Here is a 10,000-nt window from a genome sequence, read left to right as displayed (position 1 = left end):
CTGCACCTTAACCTAACTTACACTGCACCTTAACCTAACTTACACTGCACCTTAACCTAACTTACACTGCACCTTAACCTAACTTACACTGCACCTTAACCTAACTTACACTGCACCTTAACCTAACTTACACTGCACCTTAACCTAACTTACACTGCACCTTAACCTAACTTACACTGCACCTTAACCTAACTTACACTGCACCTTAACCTAACTTACACTGCACCTTAACCTAACTTACACTGCACCTTAACCTAACTTACACTGCACCTTAACTGTCACATGTAACGTCACAGGAATGTAGCTTTGCCTAACAGCAACCCTCTGAACATAGTTCACTGCTTGGATCCTCTGGTGTCATGTGTATTTCTTGATGCCATGGTGCGTACCCTCACATAAAGGTCTTTCGAGTGTTGCGTACTTTCTACACAGTCCCGCTAACCACTGGAAGGGTGTACCGCTACAGAACGAATATCGCCCTCCCCTCCTGCCCTTCCAAGCTGGTCGGTCAGGCGTTTGTTTGTGAAATGAGCCTTGCAGCTGTTCAGTTGCATTCGGTTGTCGATGCAGTCAGTGTACGTTGTGGTACGGCCTGTGTGGACTGTCCGCTGATGTACGCGTAACCCACACTGATCATCCGTCGTTACGTACTGAGTGACATAATGTGGCACATGCTTGACCGTACACCGGCTGCGCCCTACAATGGCGAATCATAAGGGCCATATGTTGTGCACGATGCTACTTGTCTCGTCTCCCCATTACAGCGAGATTGCACTGTTGTACGCCGTACAGACATGTGGTAAGTAGGTACGGACGAAAGTATTGCATGTTGGCCCCCCCCCCCCTCCTCCCTCTGCCGGGAATCAGCGTGAGCCGTCTGTTGATGTAGCGACGAGGGTTTTCCTATTTAATCGTATTGCCCCACACAACATGATAGCACGGTGGACCGCGTTCCACATCTGCGACATGCTACAGAGGCCGGTTGACAGTCGACCGCGCAAGGGACATTGCACACGTGCGCGGACCATCTTCCACGTGTTCTCTCGTGTACATGCCGCAGTGTGTATGTGGGCTGATGTAGCGTGTCGTGACACATAACATGCAGGCATGCCAGAATCGTAGATTTCGCAAATGTAGATTGACGTATACGTTTGCTGCCAAAGATCCGCAAATGAACTGGAAATCAGTTGTTGAGCGGTTGTTCGCGCTGCAGGTGCATCGGTGATAGCGACGATCGGTACATCTGTGAACCGGTTGTTTCGGCGGTACCCGCCATGCCCCCGAACCTGAGTTGGCCATGTGGGTATGAAGCGATACGAGGCTGTGGCTTGGCGGGACAGTCCCCGGCCGGTGAGGGGGGGCCGCCCGGCGTGCTGGCCGCGCGCTGCGTGAGCGCACGCACTACAGCCGGCTGGTGGGGGGCGCCCAGTGGCAGGAGCGCCGGCCGACGGGCCCGGCTGGCGTCCCAGCTATGCGCCGGCGCACCCTGCGCGCGGCGCCAGGCGGCCAAAGTGGGTTCTGCCGAGCCCGGTGCGAAGCGCGGTGGACATCTGCAGTGTGCTGGTCCGATTGCGGACTGTGTGCGTTGAGGATGCGCCGCCGCCCGGCACTCGGCGTCGCGACGCCGTCTGCTGCTCGGTCGCCCCCAGCGGTTCTCGCAGGTGGTTTGTATCGCAGCTCTGCGGACGTGTTGGCGCGTGCGCTGTGCTGGGAGAGTTCGCTTCTGCACCCAAGTGGGGCTTTGCCCTTCTGTGGCGCTGGCGTTGGAGCTGCCGGTCACCGTAGGTGGCGCGTGTTGTTTCCCGCCGGCAATGCCACGACAGCACGCTCCCGGGCCTCTGTCGGCAGCGGCAAGCTCAGTTGGGAGCACGGGTGTTCGCACTGAAAGCGTCTACTCGCCTATCTCCGGGCGATTGCGCCTCTCTCGAACCCGACCAAGTACTTAGGACGGCGCTGCGCGCCGCCGGGACCTGAGAGGGTTTCGAGGTGTATCGTGCAGGGGAGCTCAGCCTCCTCCTGTTTGCAGAATAATTGAGCGGACGCTTGCGTGTTCGCGCGGGCCCTCGGGACACACTCCCGGGCGGCCGGCTGCTCAGCTCTCGTTGACGCAGCTCCCTGGTTGATCCTGCCAGTAGTCATATGCTTGTCTCAAAGATTAAGCCATGCATGTCTCAGTACAAGCCGCATTAAGGTGAAACCGCGAATGGCTCATTAAATCAGTTATGGTTCCTTAGATCGTACCCACGTTACTTGGATAACTGTGGTAATTCTAGAGCTAATACATGCAAACAGAGTCCCGAGTCTGGCGTGAGGTCGGTCGCTCGACGGCGCGTTCGGCGCGGGCCCGCCCGTAGCCGGCGCGCCGTAAGGCACGGAGGCTCGCACTGGGGCGTATCGCTTCCAGACGGGCGTGCCGCGGCAGTCCTCACAGGGGAAGTGACGCGTCTCTTACAGCCTCTCCTTCCCAAGTGGCTCTTTCCGCCTTCCCGTGGTGCCAGACGTTAAGTTTGGCTTTTGCCTTGCGACAAAAGGGAGAGCTGCGACCCAACCCGATGCGAAAGCGAAGGGTGCATGGCACAGGGGGAGCTGTGTCGAGGGACCATACATCAGTCCCTTCTTTTCGCAGGGCACAGAACAACAGGTGCTCTGCATGCCGGCGATCTCGTTTGTCGACGTGGGATCGCGGCGCGTGTCGGCAAGGGTGCTTCGCCGCGCCCCTGGGTATCCGGGGCGTGTTCTGCCAAACCCAGGTGGTGGTAACATCGCCTGGGCCAGGTTAGATGGGTCCAGACCGCCGAACGCCTGGGGGACCGGCCCGCCACCTGAGTAGGAGTGGGTCCCTGGCCGAGAGGTGGAAACTCGGGCAAGTAGGCGGCGAAGGGCGAGAGGTGCATCCGCCTCTCCGGAGTGCGGGGTGCAGTTGCCGGGGTGCGTCGCGTGAAATCGCCGATGACGAAGTCACCGAGGGGGACCAGTGCGCTGGAAACGGCGCGCTGAACCCAGCAGCTCTGGAGTGCTCTTGACCTAGGGGCGAGGTCGGTGAGCGAGCTGCAGAAGTCCCCCCCCATGCCAGAGGAGCCGGTCCGGGGCAAGAGACGGGCTCCCACCCCTTTTTTATCACTCGTCATCATGGCTACACCAGAAACGAGTGATTCGAGTGCGCCAACGCGAGCTTCCGTGATGTCTGAACCCGCTCCTCAGGACGAGTCGGGACAGGCAACTGAGGAAAACGTTCTACAAAGACACACGAGAATATCATTGCTCCTCGAGCAACATATTAAAAATGGTAAAATTAGTCAAGCGGCTCTGACTATAATTAAAAATGAACTGGCGGCGTGGGCTATCGCAAACGCCAAGCTTGAGGGCCGAGTGGAAGAACTGACAAAAGAAAATGAGAGACTAAGGAAACAACCCGGAAAGACCTGGGCGGCGGTGGTCGCACAAGCGCCACCAAAACCGCAGACTACAAAGGATACCATTGCAAAAGTTACTAAAAGATCTGACACAACGGTATTCCTAAGAACCCTACCAGGTCAAGACACTAGCGTTAAAAGAATACAGGAATTGCTTACGACAACTATCAATCCAGCTAAAGACAAAATTAAAATAAATAAGGTAAAACCCAGCAGAAACTCTGTCATTGTTGAAGTAGCTTCAGAAGAAGACAAAGAGAAACTGTTAAATAATGCAAAACTAAACTCGGTGGTCAAATGCGAGCCACCGAGGAAAAGAAACCCATTGGTCATCTTGTATGATGTACCAACAGTCATGACGAATGAAGAACTGCAAAAATCTATAAAGGCTCAGAATTTTGATGATATGACAGAAGAAGAATTTAAAGCAAACTTCAATTTGAGATTCAAAACCGGGCCTCGGGACCGTGATGTGGTCCATCACGTTGCCGAGGTCTCCGCTCACATGTGGAAAAGAATTACAGCAATGGGCAGACTATATGTCGGCTTTCACGCCATTAACACACGCGACTTTCTGGTCGTACCGCGTTGCCACAATTGTGGAGATCTCGACCACGTTTTGAGGCACTGTACCAGGGGGTCGGCCTGCTCGAAATGTGGCGAGGATGGCCACGTCAGGAAGGACTGTAGGGCGGCGGCGGTTTGTATCCCCTGCAAGAGACGGGGTAAAAAGCCCTGTGGTACCACGGGACGTAGCTGCCCCACCTACAGACTTCTGGAACAAAGGCTTATTTCAAGAATAGACTATGGCTGATCAAACCAAAGCCAACAGGATGCCCAAAAGGAAATCCCCTAGCAAAAGGAGGAGGGATGCCCTGAGGGCGAGTGCTTTCAAGCTTTTCTTGAGGTTGCACATGGGCACCACAACCAGAACCGTAGATAAAAGCACTCAAACCGACTCTACCACTACGGATAGAGGGACACAAACGAGGCCTCTGGCAGTCACGCTCCCCTCCTCCCCAAGCAGGGAAACAAGGCCGACAAAAGACCTACGGCAACGGCATCCTGTACCAGAGATGGTGGCAGTCTCAGCAGAATTAAATATAACAACAAAACAACCAGTTCAAGAAAATAAAATAACGAGTTCAAGTGAACCAGATGCAATAAAAGATCCTGTAGTGAGACTGCCACCTGTCGATCCAGTCAGAGTCTATCCAAACCTGGAACTCACCATGCAACTGGCGAGGCTGGAGCAGCCGACTACCCTGACCACTGCCTTGAGACATGTGGTTCGGGTGGGACATGAATATGGACAGAGAGTCACCTTCTCGGTAATGGAGGCTGTGGACAGAATTCAACTCAAGTCAGTGAATCTCCCCACTGACTTCGGAGCCCTGCGTGACCTACTAAAGAAAGTCTTTGACAGACGTGGAGAAAAATTCGACCTGAATGAAATTTATCGACAAGCTGTTCTGGCAAATGGACGTATTACATTCGACTGGAACAAAACATGGCCTCATGACAGGATTCACACATACACTCCATAGACAACTACATGACGGAAATCACCATTGGCCAACTAAACACCCATAACAGCAGACTTGTCATGCAGGAGTTGCGAAGGGAAGTGGAGGAGAGGAGACTGGATGTGGTCTGCCTGCAGGAGCCGTACTCCCTAAACGGGAAGATTGCTTTCACAGCTGCGACCTGGCAAGTCGTCTGCAGAGGTGAAGACCCAAAAGCGGCAATTATTATCACTAACAAACTGATAAGGGCTACAGTTCTAACGCAGTTCACAACCAGCCACTGCAACGTCGTGGAGCTACAATCTCCAGCAGGAGCTATTATTATGATCAACACATACTTTCAATATGGTGATGATATTGAAAGACATCTAGCTCATCTCACCACAGCTATCACGGCGTTGCGGGGGCGGAAAACATTTGTGACTGCCGATATGAATGCCAAATCCCCCTTATGGTACAGCGGCACCAGGGATCCCAATGGAGAGAAGGCAGAAGAAGCCATCATGGCCTTGCAGCTTGTAGTGGCTAACAAGCCAGGCAACCCTCCGACCTATGCGGCGGGAGGGGGCCAAGGCACAAACATCGACGTGACCCTGGCTACGCCAAACGCAGCATACCTAATCCAGCAATGGAAAGTAGTTGAGAATGCCACTACAAGTGACCACAATCTTATTACTTTCAACATAGGAGATGGCGAGAGCCGCTGGGCCATGGGGTGGGAAATACAATACAATTACAATAGAGCCGACTGGGAGAGACTTGCTGGGGAGTGCGACATTCCTCCGATATCAGAAGGTGACGACCACAGACACTTTGACGTTGACAACAGAGCCGAAGAACTGGTCTCAGTAATAACTCGAGCAGTCAAGGCAGCCGTACCTACTAGGAGGAGGGCCATGGCGGCCTCTCCATCACCATGGTCTGCTGAACTAGAGGAGATGCGCCGGTCGGTCAGAAGGCTCAGGAGGCACTACCAGCGCAGTGTCGTCTGGCAAGAAAGACAAAGATGGCTGCAGCTTTACCGGGAAGCCAAAGATAACTTCCAAAAACAGCTACGGGAAGTTAGAACAAAAAGTTGGGAACACTTTGTTCTGAACCAACTAGCATTAGACCCATGGGGAGTTCCCTACAGGCTTGTCCGGGAAAAGATCCGTTCTCCGATGGAGCTTTCAACCGTCAGGCATGGGGACCGGATGACGGGGTCTTGGCAGGAAACTGCTGAGGTCCTTCTCCACTCCCTGTTGCCTGATGATACAGCGGATGAGACAGATGAACAACGGCAGCTGCGGGAGAATAACAACAATGCGTATGAAAATGATATGGCAGTCTACCCATTCTCAGAAGAAGAGGTAGCTGGCCACATAAATTCCCTGAAGAGAGGAAAAGCTCCTGGGCCAGACGGTATTGTGGCGGAAGTGGTGCAATTCCTGGCCCCCCAGATAGTCGCCCCTCTAACTCATTTATATAACGAATGCCTCAAGCAGAAAAAGTTCCCTCGTATATGGAAGAGGGCAAACGTGGTAATTATAAAGAAAGGGGCTGACAAAGACCCAGCAGAAACCAAATCTTATAGACCTATCTGCCTGCTTGATCTGCTTGGGAAGATTCTGGAGAGACTTCTGGCTGATAGACTGGCGGCACACCGAGTGCTGTGCGGAATGAGCAACAGGCAGTTTGGCTTCAGGTCTGGACGATCGGCATCTGATGCAATCGCCCTGGCGGCCGAGGTCTGCGGCTCTACCCCGTACAAGTACGTTGTTGGCATCATGGTGGATATAAGTGGCGCCTTCGACAACCTGTGGTGGCCTTCGCTCTTCTCCTGCTTAAGGGAGAAGGAGTGTCCAGGGCCGCTATATGGCTGTCTGAGGAGCTATTGTGAAGATCGGGAGGTCTGGCTATCATCTGCTAGCACAAGAGTAAGGAAAACTATCACCAAGGGATGTCCCCAGGGTTCCGTACTGGGTCCGCTGTTCTGGGACATCCACATGGAACCCTTACTAGATACATTACAACAAAGCGACGAAGTGCTGGAGGTGATAGCCTACGCAGATGATCTCCTCCTACTGGTCGGCGGCCGTAGCCGAGAGGACATAGAGCCTAAGATCGAGAGAGCAATAAACACACTCCAACTGTGGTGCCGCAAGACAAAAATGACAATTTCACCGGCCAAGTCTACCTATCTTCTTCTAAAGGGACAATTAGCTCGTAACCCAACTGTTAGGATAGATGGATCACCAGTTCTCCGGCGACGTGAGACACGCTATCTAGGTGTCATCATTGATGAAAGGTGGACTTTCAGTAGACACATTGAAACCGTAACTCAAAGAGCTTTACAGGTACTCAACAACCTCATCTCCATTGGGCATAAGCGGTTTCATCTTCCACCACATCTCATCAAACTCTATCATAACAGTATACTAACATCCATAGTGGGTTACGGATCCGGAGTCTGGGCACACAGGCTCACGAGGGTGGTGCCCGCCATGACAGTGAGGAGAGTGCAGAGAAATATGATCCTGAGATCAGTGGGGGCATACAGAACTACACCGGGAGGAGCCCTGTTAGTTATTATGGGGCTTTGCCCCCTGGATATCAAAATTCGGGAGCAGGCCGCTTGGTACTGGACTAAAAAGGGGAATTTGGAAAAAACCGAGGAAATTCTGGGCAGCAGGACAGAAAATAAAGTAGAAATTAGGAAAAAAGGGGAGCTGCTATGGCAACTTTCGTGGGAAACCGAAGAAACAGGGCGTCGTACCTTTGAGCTCCTACCAGATGTTAGGGAAAGGATGGAAATGTCACATTTCGATCCATCCCGGGGACTCATCCACTTCCTCACTGGGCATGGACCGTACTCGACATATCTATGTCGATTTGGTAAAAAGGCGACACCTGCGTGTGACTGTGGTGTTCCGGAGGGTACTCCTGACCATGTAGTCTACGAGTGCCCCCTTTTCAATGATGTGGCCTCAGTACTGCGGGACCAACTACCACATAACGACACCTTTAGACTAATCAGACATCGCGACACTTTCGACATCATAAACAAACTGGCTAACGCGGTATCTCAGAAAGTCCTAAAGGACTACTTGAAAGACCTATAGTAGCACAAAAAGAGATAACCCAGGACACAGATAGAGTATGATACCCTACTCCCAAACCGCCTGGGCGCGGAAAGGCCGACTTCCTCAGTCTGAATCCGCCGCGCCACAGGATTCTGGGGGGGTGGGGTGCAGCCTTACCAAACCAGACAACGCACCGGATTTGACATTAGGATAAGTTAGTTGTAGGACTTAGTTTTTAGATTTTATTATTAGTAACCTGCAGCGATCACCATCTCGGCCTGCCCAGTGTCAGGGGCACGCTCATTGGGGTTAGCTCAATGAGCAAGGCTCTACAGTAGGTTTATATAAATTAGCTGACACAACTGTAACGCTGTAGGATTAGTAACTAGTCTAAAGATTAATTGTTTGTAGTAGACTAATAATAATGTTGCCCATTGCTTACTGTTTACTTATATACTAACTAGTTACTACATAGAACTTAGAATTAGCTGCTAATTACCCTTGTATAACTAACTTGGCCCACTAATCAAATAAGGCAGTGGGCTAGATGTAAAATTAACATTGTTTATGGAAATAAAGAATTTTTAAAAAAAAAAAAAAAAAAAAAAAAAACAGAGTCCCGACCAGAGATGGAAGGGACGCTTTTATTAGATCAAAACCAATCGGATTGGCTCGTCTGGTCCGTTTGCCTTGGTGACTCTGAATAACTTTGGGCTGATCGCACGGTCCTCGTACCGGCGACGCATCTTTCAAATGTCTGCCTTATCAACTGTCGATGGTAGGTTCTGCGCCTACCATGGTTGTAACGGGTAACGGGGAATCAGGGTTCGATTCCGGAGAGGGAGCCTGAGAAACGGCTACCACATCCAAGGAAGGCAGCAGGCGCGCAAATTACCCACTCCCGGCACGGGGAGGTAGTGACGAAAAATAACGATACGGGACTCATCCGAGGCCCCGTAATCGGAATGAGTACACTTTAAATCCTTTAACGAGTATCTATTGGAGGGCAAGTCTGGTGCCAGCAGCCGCGGTAATTCCAGCTCCAATAGCGTATATTAAAGTTGTTGCGGTTAAAAAGCTCGTAGTTGGATTTGTGTTGCGGTTAAAAAGCTCGTAGTTGGATTTGTGTCCCACGCTGTTGGTTCACCGCCCGTCGGTGTTTAACTGGCATGTATCGTGGGACGTCCTGCCGGTGGGGCGAGCCGAAGGGGTGCTTTCGCGTCCCGAGGCGGACCCCGTTTAAATCCTACCAGGGTGCTCTTTGTTGAGTGTCTCGGTGGGCCGGCACGTTTACTTTGAACAAATTAGAGTGCTTAAAGCAGGCAAGCCCGCCTGAATACTGTGTGCATGGAATAATGGAATAGGACCTCGGTTCTATTTTGTTGGTTTTCGGAACCCGAGGTAATGATTAATAGGGACAGGCGGGGGCATTCGTATTGCGACGTTAGAGGTGAAATTCTTGGATCGTCGCAAGACGAACAGAAGCGAAAGCATTTGCCAAGTATGTTTTCATTAATCAAGAACGAAAGTTAGAGGTTCGAAGGCGATCAGATACCGCCCTAGTTCTAACCATAAACGATGCCAGCCAGCGATCCGCCGCAGTTCCTCCGATGACTCGGCGGGCAGCCTCCGGGAAACCAAAGCTTTTGGGTTCCGGGGGAAGTATGGTTGCAAAGCTGAAACTTAAAGGAATTGACGGAAGGGCACCACCAGGAGTGGAGCCTGCGGCTTAATTTGACTCAACACGGGAAACCTCACCAGGCCCGGACACCGGAAGGATTGACAGATTGATAGCTCTTTCTTGATTCGGTGGGTGGTGGTGCATGGCCGTTCTTAGTTGGTGGAGCGATTTGTCTGGTTAATTCCGATAACGAACGAGACTCTAGCCTGCTAACTAGTCGCGTGACATCCTTCGTGCTGTCAGCGATTACTTTTCTTCTTAGAGGGACAGGCGGCTTCTAGCCGCACGAGATTGAGCAATAACAGGTCTGTGATGCCC

The sequence above is a fragment of the Schistocerca gregaria genome, unplaced genomic scaffold (genome assembly GCF_023897955.1).
Source record: "Schistocerca gregaria isolate iqSchGreg1 unplaced genomic scaffold, iqSchGreg1.2 ptg000636l, whole genome shotgun sequence".
NCBI classification, from domain to species: domain Eukaryota; kingdom Metazoa; phylum Arthropoda; class Insecta; order Orthoptera; family Acrididae; genus Schistocerca; species Schistocerca gregaria.
This window is presented reverse-complemented; position numbering follows the sequence as displayed.